A 15,517-nucleotide genomic window follows, 5' to 3' on the forward strand; every position below is an offset into this window, starting at 1 on the left:
TAATGTTGCTCCGTGTGTGGCTGGATGTTGCTGCTAGCTAATAACGTCATACCATAGCTAACCATATCAAATTTAGAAGACTATCATTGGTCAGTGTCATGTTTTCAGTGTCTGCTTCAGCTTCCAAGTGGCACAAAAAAAACTATTCAATTAATAAAGCTTTGAAAGTTTTTAATAATTTTAAGGTTGTAGCTTTGAATAAATTGAAAACATTAATACCGGTTATCAGAGTTAATTGTATTTGTCATGGCCTGTCGGTGCGTCAGCCCATGAGACATTTCCACATAACTGGCTGTAATTTGACTGTAGATCAGGTGAACGTGCCTGTTTCAAGAAAACTAGTCTGCTGTTGGGGAGGCAGTGGAGCATAAAAAACCAATGGAAAATAGAGACACACAGACACACACACACACACACACACACACACACACACACACACACACACACACACACACATACACACACACACACTGGATAATATTTTCAGTGATTTCCAGCCTTTCTGGAGATTTTTTCATTAAGAAAGCAAGATATTTTACATTTGTGAGCTCTTTCATTTTGTGGTAAAGTTTTTGAGTATTAAATCAGTATCACAGGGGGCATCTGTCTGTGAATTAATGAAATTGTTAGATCTTCATTAAAGCTCCTGTATTTGTACCAGATAGATCCTTCATTTGCATGACACTACTGTAAAATTCAAAAATTATAATGGTTTCTCCAGCTGAACTCATTACTCGTCATCCTGGCTGGACTGATAATCAGACACGCTGCTCTGTTTCCACACTGTCCTATAGATCATCTTTCTGTTCTCATCATTAAGCCTTACTCAGCTTCTTCACATCAGTGCACTCAGACCCTGTACTCTGTTAGCTCGGGCTGCTCATGTGTCATAACCAACATACCGATTTCCCTCTTTTCATTCAAATTGCATGTATTTTCACATAGTTTATGAACCGCACTGAGTGTGTCCTAATGAACCACACAGTGGGAGATGAACTCCACACTTGACAGGCTTGACGTGACTGGAATATTAAAACGTATATAATGGATATCTTCACATTAGACTTGAGCTAGATTCTGATGCATTCGTGATTTATCATTTCCAGCATTATGAAGACCTGAATGTCTGTTGTTTTTCTTTTCTTTTCTTTTTGATATATGTGACTGTAAGGATGTGACAGAGTGCATGTGGTAGCCATTTTCTTCTAAGACCCCGGTGACCCCTACTCCTTCCACCTTAGACCTGTTCTACAGCAGCACCCACTGACATTTTCCTAAAAATTGTGCAACTCAGATTTCGTCTAAGATACCAAGTCACTGAATTGCTGGTCTGACCTGAAGAAGTAGCGCTGCTCAGACGGCATGTTATAACCTCTTTAAATGTAAATGCAAACCTTAACATCACTAATCAAAGTGGTTCTCAAACTTTTTCTGTCCTTTTGGAAGCCAAAAATCCATTTTTTTTTAAGGTTTCTAGTGGAAATTTGCGGCAAAACGAGTTAAATTGTACGTTATTTTATTGAGCTATAAATATTAAGACCATGAACTGTTTCCTTTCCGTTTTACACACGTTTCTGTTGTGCAAATAAGAAATGTTAAACCTTTTTCAACCTGCAGCAGTTTTTATAAAGTGAATGTTCTTCTCACAATAAAACAGTTTTCTATTCAAAATATCACATGGCTAATTTGCATAATTTGTTGTGTAAAGTGTCTTAGTGTTTCAGCTTTGCTTGATTTCAATTTATTAGCATTTAGTTTATGGGGCTGTTATCTCCTCATAAATAACTCATCAATTCCCTAATATTTCCTGGGAAGAGCTACACTATTTAATTAGGTGCCAATTCTAGGGAAAACAGTAAGAACAGAACAGAAAGAACTGCTCCATTAAAAGCCATGTTTTAGCCAAAATATTTATTCATGATTTATTTAATGTTGTAAACGTCATTGTTTATATAGTATATACTTAATTGTATGTTTGCCTATTGCAAATTAAACATATATAGTGCATGTTCAGATAACCTGCTGTGGAATGGCTCAGAGAATCCAGGGTAAAGGGCATTCATTTTTTTTAAATGAACCAATTGAACAAGGTGTGTATTTTACCTACTATATAGTTAGTGCAAATAAATTAACTTTACATGCCTTTTTTACTGTCTGAATGACACCTGCTAATCCAAAAGACGAATTCCTTTGCTGCCATTTTCACACTGCTCTTTCAAGCTAGCAAACACGGCAATGCCTCTGGGGTATGACATCCAAAGATATAGTATAGTTTTCACTCTTCTGTCCAGTTCATCCCAAACCAGCTCGATGGGGTTTAAGTCTGGAGACTGTGCTGGCCACTCCATGTTTTCAAGCTTACCATCTTGTTCTTTTTTCCTGAGGTAGTTTTGGCATAGCTTGGACTTGTGTTTTGGGTCATTATCTTGCTGTAGGATGAACCTCTGACCAACTAGGCGTATACCAGAGGGTATTGCATGGCGCTGCGGAATGCTGTGGTAGCCGTATTGGTTCAGGGTGCCGCTCACTCTGTACAAGTCACCGACCCTGGATCCAGCAAAACAGCCCCAGACCATCACACTTCCTCCTCCATGTTTGACAGTTGATGTCACACACTGTGGAACCATCCTCTCGCCTACTCGACGGCGTACAAAGATCCTGCGTGATGAAACGAATATTTGAAATTTTGATTCATCAGTCCATAATACCTTCTTCCAGTCTTCAGTAGTCCAATGGCGGTGTTTCGTGGCCCAGGAGAGCCTCTTTGTCTTATTCTGACATCTTAGCAATGGCTTTTTTTGTGCTGCAACTCGTCCTGTCAAACGTGCAGCTCGAAGTCTTCTCTTCACAGTTGAAACTGAGACTTGCTTACTACGACCACTATTAAGCTGTGCTTGAAGCTGTTGTCCTGTGAGCCACCTATCACGCAAGCTGTTAACGCTCAGAAACTTGTTCTCTGATTCAGTTGTGGCTTTGGGTCTGCCAGACCGCTTCCTGTCACAGTTTCCCACAGTTTCTGAGCCTTTTGATGGTGAAGAAAACTGTACTCACTGACACCTTGACTTTCTTTGCAATTTCCCTGTAGGAAAGACCTACATTTTTAAGTGTTATGATGGTCTGTCTCTCTTCCATTGTTAATTGCCTTTTTCCTCGCCATTTTTGTAGCAACACACTACTTTCTGCAGTACAATACTGTTCACCTGATGCTCATGAGGGTCTGGTACCACAGTGTGTTCCAACACTGCTTTTATGCAGACAGAGGGGGTTGTATGTAATCAAGAAAAGTTGGAACACCTTTAGGAATTAGTAGCACCAGCTTTCAAGGCTGATTCAACCTTTATTGCTGCAGAACAGCTTTAAATTGTTAACCCACTTCATGTTCCCTGAAAAAGGCCTTTTTGTAGAATTCTGAAATGTACATTATTTTTCAGTTTTGGGTAACCAAACCTTTTTTTTTAACCTCTGGCTGTTCAGTACTTACCTTTGTACCATTTCAAGCTATTCATTGGACTTGCACGACTTGAATTGCAATAAATAACTGGAAAAATTAGGGTGTTCTAAAACTTTTGACTGGTAGTGTATATATTTATTGTTATAAATTCTTATTATTTTTAACGTATCATACCACATCGTTACTGGATCTATTTTCTATTGTAGTTCAAAAATGAGATAGTATTGTTGTGTATCATTAAAGATAATTATAGGGACTGTTTGATTTACCTTGAAATTTTTTTTTCTTTTTTTTTTTTTTGCAATCTTTGCCAGCTCCGTCTGTGCTCCCTGATTTAATACCCTTCAAATAAAGTGGAACAAGCTTTCAATGGTGGGAGTGCTCGAGTCACATGTGAATACTGTCAGAGAAATATTCATTACTCACCCACACCATGAACCACCACACCCAGCCCAACATGAAAGCTGAGCGGGGACGTTATCAGCCTATAGCAGCGGCTTAAACAGGCTTCGCCAGTTCCATAGGATCACACGCCCTTCTTTCATTATTTTGCCCTATGGTTTCATATGGACTGTATACCTACTTGCTCCTCTGCCAACAAAGCATAGGATCCAAGTTTTATAGCCCAGCTAATTACCAATTACCAAATACCAAAGTAAAGAGCAAAAAGCAAGAACAAGGACAGACATTTTCAGTTATTAAAATGATTATGCTCTTGTTTGTTTTAGCATGCTGGAGTAAAAGTGTCTCTTGTTGAAGTAAAACATTTTATTAAGCTTTATTTGGTCTGATTGGTGCAGAGTTGTGTTGCATCTTCCTCACTGCCTGGGAAGAGAGAAGGTCTCTCTCTCTCTCTCTCTCCCCCTCAGAGACACACACACACACACACACACACCAGCAGTTGTTACCAACAGTTGTCCCAGCAGAGTGTGTGTAGGTGGGGTGGTGGGTGTTTTCTAGGCTCCATCCACATCCAAAAATGTAGAAGGGTCATGACAAATAGCCTCAGTTACAAATACATTATGACCTCATTCCTACCTGCTGCCAAAAATACTGGAACAGAGCAGCAGAGCAGAGCCTCAGCCAAGTCACTCTGCTCACCACACACACACACACACACACACACACACACACACACACACACACACCCACATGCACATGCACCCCGTTCCAGGTCAGTGTGCCAGTCTCTTGGTAGCAGAAGAAAAGTCAACAGGTTCACAGACAATAAGAACAACACTTATCGTTTCTGGATGACTGGAGGATAACTTCCCTTCCCTAGGTTTCCTAGCTCACCTCTCAGGTCGAAGGTCAAAGGTCACAGTTAAGATACAGAATAATGACGGGCAGTCAGCCCACTTAATTGACAACCAGCCCTAAAAATCTCACACTCCTTAGTCCAAAAATCATCAGTATAAATACAGATTTTTGGAAAATATTCCTTTGGTTGTGATCAGAAAAATGATTTTCAATTTTTGATTTTTGATCCTTTTCATTCACAGACAAATCTTTGTCTCTTTGTCTAATCTTTTTTTCTTTTTTTTTTAATCATAGGCCTGGACTGTCTTAGTGTCAAAACCCCATTTAAAAAACGGTTGTCTACCCTGTCGAGCCTATTTTCTCTCATTGAACATAATTTTAAAAAAACAGTCTATGTCAGGGCTGTAACTAACAATTATTTTTATTGTAAGTGAAAAATGTGGCATATTTTTCTTGTTTAATATTGTTAAAGATTAAGTCATTATCAGTTGTTGATAAATTTGTTGATGACTTACTAATAAGTTTAACCAAAACAACACTATTCAAGCAAAAGGATGTGGGACCTAACATACAGTCCAAGTTGGGGTGGGCAGTTTGGCATCATAACATCATGTACATTTATCTACATCAAATATTTTGCCATATTTTTTGTACTATGGTATTATATGTGGTAACCATGTGGTAACCATGTGTTTCATTTCATAGTCTACAGCCATGCTAGCAGCTCTTTGGGGCTATTTTGCCACAGAGGTGCTTTAAGGTGTTAAGCGCTAATGTCATCATCGTAGACTGTAAGTAAAGATGGACGCAGCCTCCGTGACGTCTCCCATAGGTTTCTGAAGAGGGGTTTTGAAGCTCAGAGTGAGCTGCTTCACCGTCGCCATCTTGGCAGTTCCTCACTCTGCAGACAGCTACACTTTCTGAAAGAAAATATCTGTATCAGATTTAATTTCCATTGTTTACCCCGAGTTCACTGTTGTGTTTTTGTCATTGGACAACAGTGGAGCTCCATCAGGATTTAGACACACACACACACACACACACACACACACACACACACACACACACACACACACACACACACAATGCTTGTTAGTACAATCCAGTAATTGGTTTTGCTATTTCCACGAAACCGTCTTGACAGTTGGAAAAAGTATTGAAACTCATCAGCCTGAATGTCTTAAAGGAGACCGAGAGGAATTATTTGACGTGCTATAAAGGCCCTGAATACACGTCCTGGATCTGGATACGGTCCACGTCTCTAAGACAACTGAGCCACCAGGTTGCGCCCCCCCCTCCCCCCCTTTCATAATTTGTTTTTCATCTCGTCTCCCTTTTGCTCGCTTTCCGACAGCCAAATGGTTGTTAATTTCGTGACGGCTGGTCTTTTGCTCTGCAGCCAATTTGGCAGCCAACCAGCCATCAACTCATGGTTTCTTTTACGTCCTGACACTCATACCATATTTCTGGTACACTAGTGATAACAAGCCTGTACAGTAAATCTGTCACTGTAACTGATGGGGGAGGGAAGTCATTTTCCCTCACGGTTACAGAATGATGCATATTGTATGAAATAGCTCTTTCCTCCCGTCCCTCTCCCTCTGTCTCTCGTTCTGTCTTCCTTCATGAGATTAATCTTGATGTCTCTTTTATTTGTTGTTTCCTGCTGTTGCTTAACTAGACCCGCTGCTGAGGTCTCCCTCGTTTCCCTGAGAGACGTCTGTGTTTTAGGAGGAAGAGACCAGAAGTGTGTTTGTTGTCGTCTGCCACAAAACAGAAGTGAAGGGAGGGAAAGAGGACAGATGGGCATTTGTGCTAACCTCGACTTATCACAATACAGTTACCAAGGTAACATACTGTACAGGACTCAAGGTGTGTTCAGTCCCTGAGTGGAGGTTTTGAACAGGCTTTTGTTACTGTTTGTGTGTCTGTATGTGTGGGTGGCAGTGCCAGGGGCCGGAGGTGGTACAACCCCCCTCTGTGAATTTGATTGGCCGCCCCTTGTGCCTTCCCAACCAGAGTCAAAAGGTGCAGGTGAGTTGCCCTTTTAGTGTCATGGATGTGTTACTGCACGGGATCAGAGGCCTCTGAACCAAATCTCTGTGTAAAATGACGTTTCTTGTTGGAAAGTCAAATCACATGAAGCACAAAAACTACAAAGGGAAATAAAATGACCACAAAGGTCCGTTGTCTCTTAATCTGTCCATGGCTGTGGGGGGTGTGGATGAGCAAATACAAGCTTTTTTGTTGATGTATATATTATGTTTATATATATATATATATATATATATCTCAGCACTAACTCTCCTAATTTAACTGGGTGTTAATCAACCTCAATTTAATTGAATACATGAGTTTTGTTTGAGTGTGTGAGGGCGAGTTTGTGAGCGTAGGAGTTTATGTATCTGTCCGTACTTTTCACTATTAATGTCGACGAGTAGCACCACAACAGTGTGGTGAAGAATGCTTGAGGCTCAGTCAGGACAGGCCTTGACTCACATGGTTGTTTTGGTTGTCACCACTTACAGGATAATGGAACCTCCACCTGTGCGTGCGTCTTCAGCATGAGCCTAACTTGTTTGCCTTTATGAAAGACAGTCACACAAAGAGAATTATGTGTGTCTGTCAGAGACCCAACCCAAGAGCAGCTTGCACAGATGGAGGAAGATTAACAGGGAATGTGTGTGTGTGTGTGTGTGTGTGTGTGTGTGTGTGTGTGTGTGTGTGTGTGTGTGTGTGTGTGTCTCCGTGCATTGTGTGCATTCAAATGTGTGTTGCCAACAATAGATTTTCCACCCAGTAACTGCTTTGCATACTGAAACAGCACTGTAGCTTTTCTGATTGCAGGATGAACTTTATGCGCTTGTTTATTTACCATTGTGACATTTGCAGGATCAGAGCAGAGTTGCACACTGTTGCTTTATTTTTTGCTCCTGTGTATGAATCACTTTTCTTGTGCAACATGCCTTTGACAACATGTACATGCCATAAAAGAAATCCTCCTATAGTGAGCATATCATTTGCAGACAGTCACAGAGACATGACGGTTTAACATACTGTATGTGCTGAAGTGTTTTTGTACTTTGCCACTCCTACTGTACCTTAATGCTGCACATGTAAGTGTTCGACCAAATTACACGGGTTAAGAACAAAATCCAACTCCGTCATGATTTAGAATATGAGAAGGATCTGATTTCTTTTCATGCGTCTTTAGGTCCCAATAAATGACGGACAATGCAGACTTTTCAAATCACCTAATGTTTTATCTTCTGCACTGGTTTTTGTGAGAGTTATTTTTATTCCAAAATAACAAGCTTATGATGCCTTTATCCTGCTGTTTGTCACTCTTTTTAAGTGCCAGCGCGTTCTGCCGCCGCTTTGATATCAAACAGATGCCGATAAACTGTTTATGTTCTTTTTTTAAGCTTTCATCTATTCATTTTCTGTCACTTATCCCGTTCACAGAAGAAACAAAATTTCCCAGATGCCCATTTCCCCTACTACATGTTCTTGTTCCTCCCAGGGGAACCTGACGCATTCCTGGTCAGCTGGGATATATAATCCCTTGTGTGTGTCGAGCTCTGCCTCGGGTCTCCTCCCAGTTAGAATACCTTCTCATCCAGGAGGTTTCCGAATCACCTCCTTCAAAGTGCAGGAGGAGGTACTCTCGGCACCTTCAGGATGTCTGAGCACATCGACCTGTCAGTCAGACCGACCTCAACCCTTCATGAAAAAAACTCATTCCCCTCATTCATTTGAATGGAGCCAGTCTGTCGGTACAGCAGGATGCAAATGGGGCTCTGGCAAAAAACCAAGCTCAACTTTTGCTGCAATGCAATTTAACATCATCCTGCAACTAAACCCCTAGATACTTGAATATATCACTAGGGTAGCAACTCCTTTTCATATTAATCTTGTTTATGGCCACATGCACTGAAAATCTGTGTGGTCCATCTATTTTGTAACTGAACGCTCCTCAGTACTGGGGGGGTTCGTGTCCCAGTATTTTCCCTTGTAGTCGAAAAACAATATTGTGCTGTGGTCATATTCTAACCTGCTGTTGTTTTTGTCTTTTCCACAGGTGGAGCCCCTGAAGAAACCTACCTGTACATGTTGAGAGGCAGAGCCGAGCATCGACTATTTCCGATGGACACCATCAAACCTGGAGCATTCTTCTTTTTCAAAAGACGTAAGACAGAAAAAGATTGATAGAGCACAGTTTGACCTCCCGCCGTCCTCTCCTCGTCCTCTGACCCAGTCACAGAGAACCTCTTCAGCTGTCTACCTCCCAGAGAAATAGAAAAGGAAAAAAAAAAAAAAAAAAAGCAATTTTATTATTTGCTATCAGTTCCTCTTTTTCTTCTCTTCGTGCAACATTTCTCCATTTACCTCAGGGATTTTCTCCCACTGCCTACCTCCTCAACCGAAACAGCCAACCCAGCGACCGGACCACAGCAGCAAAAACACACCTGTGACCTCTCACTGCTGTTAACGTGACAACCTGTATTGCCTCTCAAGCTCTCCCCACTGTAACAGTGATGACCAGCAATGACCTTGGACCTCCTACCACCTGCCAGCTCAGACCTGCTCACTGCCTGAATTGTACTGATCCACACTTGTAGCCTGAACCCCGGGCTCAGTTATTACCGGAAAGGAAAAGGGTCATATTGCCAGAAAAGCAGCTACACACTCACAATAGCCTCCTGGCAACCATATACCTCAACACACACAGCTTCTAGACACTCAAGTCAAGGAAAAAACAGAAAGGAACTTTTCAGTTACAGCATTCACTGTCCTGGTGCTCAGTCTACCCAGCAGGTAACGTGCTTACCAGCCTGGTGCTTCACTCTACCCGACTCACTGCAGCATCTTCCATTTGCCTTAGAGGCAGGCGTATAGCAACAGTAGCCAAGGAGGCCTCCAGAGAAGAAGAGAGACAGACTCGGGAGTACGGCTTGGCAGGCGACTTCACTTCATTTGCTCCACAGCGACGTCACATCACACATGAGCCTCGTGATCTAAGCAGTAGCATAAATCGGCAATTGCCCACGAAGCCTTTGGGGATCCCAGAAGAGACTCAAAAGTTTCTCACCCCCCCACACACACCCCACCACACCCCACACTTCCCTCCCTCCTGCCTTGAGCTTCCCCTTCATCCTGTGAAGCCTCAGGAGAAGTAAAGCTACCCACAGAGCAGGAAAAGTTCTTGGGACCCTCATCAGCTTTAGAAGAGGCAAAGAATAAAAAAACTTGCTGGCAGATTGAACTACAAACCAAGGAAAAAGACAAAAGCGTAAACACTGAAGATCTATACCTTGTGACAGCGGAGAGAAAAGGAGGGAAACGAGCATTACGAGTAAAGAGAAGAATGCAGTGGTGAGTTGTGTTTTCTTATTTCCTCTGCTTGTTTATCAGCATGCTTTCCTCTCATTCTTCTCCTCAGTAGCAGGAGGCTCTGAAGACTAAGGTGTAAAGAATATATCAGTGATGTAGTGGGGATGAGTAAGAGCCGCTTGCCATTTTATATCAACCACAAAAGAAAAATACTTTTAGTTTTCTTTTCTTTTTTTTTAATTTCTTTATGTCACTAACTGACATTTAACTGGCATTTCTGCCTTATTAGATCATAGAGTGGAGACAGACAGGGTATTAAGAGAGAGGCAAGGAGCACTGTGCAGTAAAGGTCATTAACTGAATGTAAACTCTCCTGCAACGTACATGTGAGCAAAGAAACCTCAAGCAGAAATACAGAATGGAGCTCAAACAACAGGCCTTGGGGAAGTTAGCAGCTTAAAGCAAACCCTGACTGAGTGATATATGAACATAGCAATCAATATTTATCTTGCTGAGAGAGGAAGAATGACCTCTGGGAAGTGGAAGAGGGATTAAGCCTATTTGTCCATTTTACAAACAAACAAACAAACAAATAGACAAAAAGAGGATGTGAGCATTTTCAACTCAAATGCTATTCTTTGAGAAACTTTAAAGGTCCTATATTTTACACTTCTTGTGCTTTATTTGAAGTGTTGGTCCATGAGAAGATATATTTGTGGTTTTAAGAACAAAAAACCATCTCAATGGGGCACGGCTGAGAGTGGGGACTGCTTTGTTGTGACATCACAAAGTTACAGAAGTCCTGACGGCTCGTTTTTAAGGATCAGTGTCTGAATACAGGCTGTGTGCATTTCTCTGTGGTATCTCTGTGTCTTTGATACTTTCACAGTATTAATATAGAACCTAGACCTGCTTTATAATTAAAGAAGACATGGACATCTACCTTTATACAATATGGGACCTTTAATGCTTCATTTGATGCATATCAATAGTTGTCAACGTTTGGCTTGACAACTCTAATAAAATAAAGTCATAGCCCACATTTATGGTCACTTACCTTGAGGATTTTATTTCTCAGAAGTATTTCAAAAAGATTTGCAATTAGTTTTTTTTTTTTTTATTCCTGACATATTACACATTTTTTACTATCTTATATCAAAATAAGGGTCAAGTCAAGCAAAAGAAAAAAATCCCATCAACAAACTCAAATTGCAACCTGTAATATCCTTATTAACTGACATATATCTTAACAATGAATCCACAAGGTAAGTCAGTGTATCAGAGACTGTGAACAAACTAAAATGAGGACAAAGTAACATTCAAGGCAACTCAGTAAAAGGCTTCAGAAGATAGTGGCTGCAAATGATTGAGTTGTTCACGACTCCATGATCTTCACAAAGGCTCAAGAGAGGAGAGACGAGTTGTAAAGAAGATGGAAATTGCAGCAGAAAGGTTTTTTGGTCTGTTGAGAGTAAAGTGGAACATTTTAGCTCAAGACACTAAGTGGTATGTGTGTGTCGAGTCAAGCTCACAGTGCACATCAGCTACTAAGCACCATGCATACTGTACCTAAAGTCTGATAGCAGCATCAAGCAGGGGGCGAATACAGAGGACTCATGTTAAATTGATAACTGTAATACGGATATGCTCCTGCAGCAGTTGGTCTGCTGTAAAATTAAATCATGTGCAGATGATGACGCGTTTCTTAGTGTTGTTCACATTCAGTGGACCGTAGTTGGAGTGGACAGTTAAAACGCTCTGAAACTTTAGCCGACGTTACATTATACACAACTGTTTTAGATTACGTAATGTGTGTGAGTTGATCTCAAGCCAAAGTAACTGTCACTATTAAACAAAACGTCACAGTTATTCATTTCAGAAAGTACCAGTGCCATCTTTAACAAAAAAACATTAACTTCAACTAGCAGCTAAATTACGCAACTCTTTTGCTATGAAATGTTTTTAAAATGCTTCTGTGTTATTCATTTTTCAAGCGGTCAGGTGTATATAACACTGATCCACTGCTCTAAACACGAGCTGCTGTCTGTGTGCTGTGTGTTTTTCCCGGTGCCAGCCATGTGTTGGCCAGAGAGTCAGTCAGCAGTTTAGATCAAAATCCCTAATCTATTGATGCCACTAAGCAGTTCCAATGTACTGTAGGTGCCACCAAGATGCACAGCCGCGCCCCCTCCACATAGTGATGTATAGAACACAGCAGCCAATCAGATACGCAGCTCGTTAGTGACAGTAACATCTGCCACCAACACACATCAAATATTGAAACACAGATTTATAATGAATGACTGACATAGTTTTGGAGATTTTTTTTTTTTTTTTAACTCGGTCGCTTGTTTGTTCGTTGTTGTTTTTGTTTGAAGTTTTTTCTGGGCCAGGTTGAACCCTGAAGCCTGATAAAGACTTGATAAACACCTGCAATGAGAAGTGAATGCTTATGAAATGCCATTGGTGTGGCAGTATGGATGACGATGGCAGTCGGTGAGTCCATCACTTTGGTCCAGACTGAATAAATATCTGGGCAGCCACGAGAGGGAAGTACAGACATTCATGGTCTCCAGAGGACGAATTCTAGTGACTTCTGTGACCTTTCCCTCTAGTGCTGACATTTGTGATTTATAGTAACGCATCTCAACAACTACTGGATGGACTGTCATGAACAGACATTAAGTCAATAAGGTAGACACATTCATGTTCCCCTTAGGACATACAGACCTTTCACATATAGAAAAACCACAGAGTATTCAGTCCTGAAAATTTGTCAAACGTGTGTGAAACCTGACTGTCATTGTAAGCATGTTAGCATGCTGATGTTACCATGTGGCTCAAAGCACTGCTGTCTGCAGTCATGATGAACTTGAAAAGAATTCAGTATTTTATGTGTGATTCAGTAGTATATAATTGTATATAAATAGATGAGTCTGTGCCGTGGTTTCCATCATGGCTTCTCAGCTGCTTTTAACTGTCGAGAGATGGACTTCACGTTGCAACAGCAATGGAAGGATCTTAAGGAAGAAATTGAATGGAATAGTCTACCTCCAAACATTAAATGAATCCCCTGTAAATCTGACTGGATAAATCTAAATCATGCACCAAAAAGACATTTCGAAAAGAAGATGTGAACATTTCAGCCGGCAGTCCAGTCCATCATAAGGTGATTATTGAGATCCCTGCATGAAGGTAATGCACAGCGCTTCCGCATGATAATAACTCTATTCTTTGAAATCTGCTGATGCGGTTCGGGACTTTGGTAACTGTTCCCTTTCTGACAGTGAGACATAAATAACAAAGGAGAGATTACGAGAAACAAGAGAAAAACTAGAGATGGAAGGTAGAGCTTGGAAAAGAGGGAACATGATGAGAGAGACACCAGCTTCGTCCGAGCCGTCACCTCAGACACCCTCTATCCTCTCCCTCCGTCACCTGCCTCGGCGATGGAGTCGCACGTTACCCTCCATCATTAACAGTCTCCCCACATCATAGAGCCATAACTTGTTCCCGCCTTCTGCTTTGTGTTGCCATGGCAATGCACTTACCTTCCTCCGCCACCTGTGGCTCAGATATGCGGTAAGGTATGTAATGCAGAGCCTGCGTCAGCTAATCAGATCACTGTCTTGTTTGTGTGCCAGTACAGGCTCAAACACTCGTGTGTGTGTGTGTGTGTGTGTGTGTGTGTGTGTGTGTGTGTGTGTGTGTGGGGCTCGCTGTCTGGCCCAGTCTTGTATAGAAACATGGACATTCTTGGACCAATCAGACGGCTTGTTGAAGACTGTGTATGTGGTCACTCATACTGCCAAGTGGCCCAGTTGTTCTGCCGCATTAAAGGGCACATGGGGCCTGCACTGTCGTCCTAATGGTGTTTCAAAGTGAAACAGAGAGCCACGAGAGGCAGGATGTAGCTTTGCAGCTCCACATTTAATGCAGACTCTTGAAGAAGATGTTGATATAGAGTAAAGGAGAAAAGGGAAGCAGTAGAAACATACGTTTAGCTACTTATATGCAAGTGGTAAATGAGCCAGAGTTACACAGACTGTGCTCAGATATTATACTAAATGTAAACCACTAACTAAACTATATGCTAGTTTACAGAATACTTCCGCCTGGCATCTGTGAAGCCACCATTAAATATTTATTCGGTTCAATCCAGTTTAGTGACAAATCATGATATACATTGTCTCAAGGCACTTTACAGGGTAAGGTCAAGACCTTTCAACATTATAGAGAAACCCACCAGTTCCCACAATGAGCCGCACTGGGCGACAATGGAGAGGAAAAACTCCCTTATAATATCTTATATATTAACTTATCTTTCAGGGCTCTTTAGGATTTGCAGCTCCTTGTTCTTTTGCTGTATTGCCAGCGTTGTGTCATTTTCTTTTCTTTGGGTTTTACTTTTATAATGCATCCAGCTTCTTTACTTACTTAATTGGTAGTTGCAAACGGGGCAATTTAAAATCTTTTTTATAAGCACTCTCTTCCTTGTTCTTCCATCCTGTCTCTGAATCGTTGACCAGAACATCCCTGTTAAAACATGCATGATATCACTTTCTTTTAAAATAGGTCAGCCACATAAAATAGGCAGTTTTTTTTTTTTTTTTTTTTTCTGCTGCGTGCCTCTTTGCAAAATTAAAGCGTATGCTCTGTATCACTTGACCACTGGACCATTGCAAACAGCAGCTGTGTTTGTGTTTTCCTGTGTGTTTTTGTTTTTTTTATTGTGCATCATGCAACAAAAACCTTCAGACCAACATTGTTACGTCAGTGTGTCAGCGCCGTATCATGACAGCGACACTACAACAGGAAACCAGGAGTATGGAAGAATTGATTTGATTTGAAGAACCTAACATTTGTTTAATACACTGTATGTGAAATGGATGTGCGTTCGGCCGGTGGATGTTTTTCCTCCCATGACTTTTGTTTATTATAGTTTATTTGTTTATTTCATTCCCCTGTTGCTAAGTTTAAACCGGAATGAAGCGGGAATGTAATCCAGTCATGGTAGCCTTTAGTTAGATGAAGAGCACTGTGCAAAATTTAAACACACTAAAGGTAAGTTGAGGATACTTCCAAAAATAATGCCATGAATAGTGTTTATTTATCAGTTAATTCCACACATTGTGCCCTAGGGTTGGGCGCTCTCTCTCTCTCTCTCTCTCTCTCTCTCTCTCTCTCTCATACATTAATGGGAAAACGAGACAAATATCGTCTTGACTTTGCAAAAGCATGAGTTATCGGTGCAGTGAATAGAAAAAACCCAAGAGGGACACTGACGGGTTCTAAAGGTTCTTGGCAGGTCGGCTGTTCCAAGCATTTCGGAGAACCAGCCACAGTTCTTTTTTTCTTTTTTTTTTTGTATTTAGGCTGATTTAGCCGCGTCTGTCTCTTCATGTAATCCCAAACTGACTCCATGATGTAATATGAGATGTATTATTGTTGGTCTATAAAAAGTGCTGGAGG

At 41.1% G+C, this 15,517-nt stretch overlaps 1 protein-coding gene across 1 annotated transcript in view; it reads left to right on the forward strand.

Annotated features, from left to right (window-relative positions):
- The window catches only part of LOC111662483 (thyroid hormone receptor alpha), a 105,932-nt gene that overhangs the window by 30,579 nt on the left and 59,836 nt on the right, over positions 1-15,517 (forward strand). The window contains exon 3 of the mRNA XM_023416360.2: positions 8,793-10,087. The gene's annotated coding sequence lies outside the window, so the exon portion shown is untranslated. The remainder of the gene's footprint in view (positions 1-8,792; positions 10,088-15,517) is intronic.

The sequence above is a fragment of the Seriola lalandi genome, unplaced genomic scaffold (assembly GCF_002814215.2).
Source record: "Seriola lalandi dorsalis isolate HSWRI2012SDOR001 ecotype SW California unplaced genomic scaffold, Sedor1 jcf7180002054563, whole genome shotgun sequence".
NCBI classification, from domain to species: domain Eukaryota; kingdom Metazoa; phylum Chordata; class Actinopteri; order Carangiformes; family Carangidae; genus Seriola; species Seriola lalandi.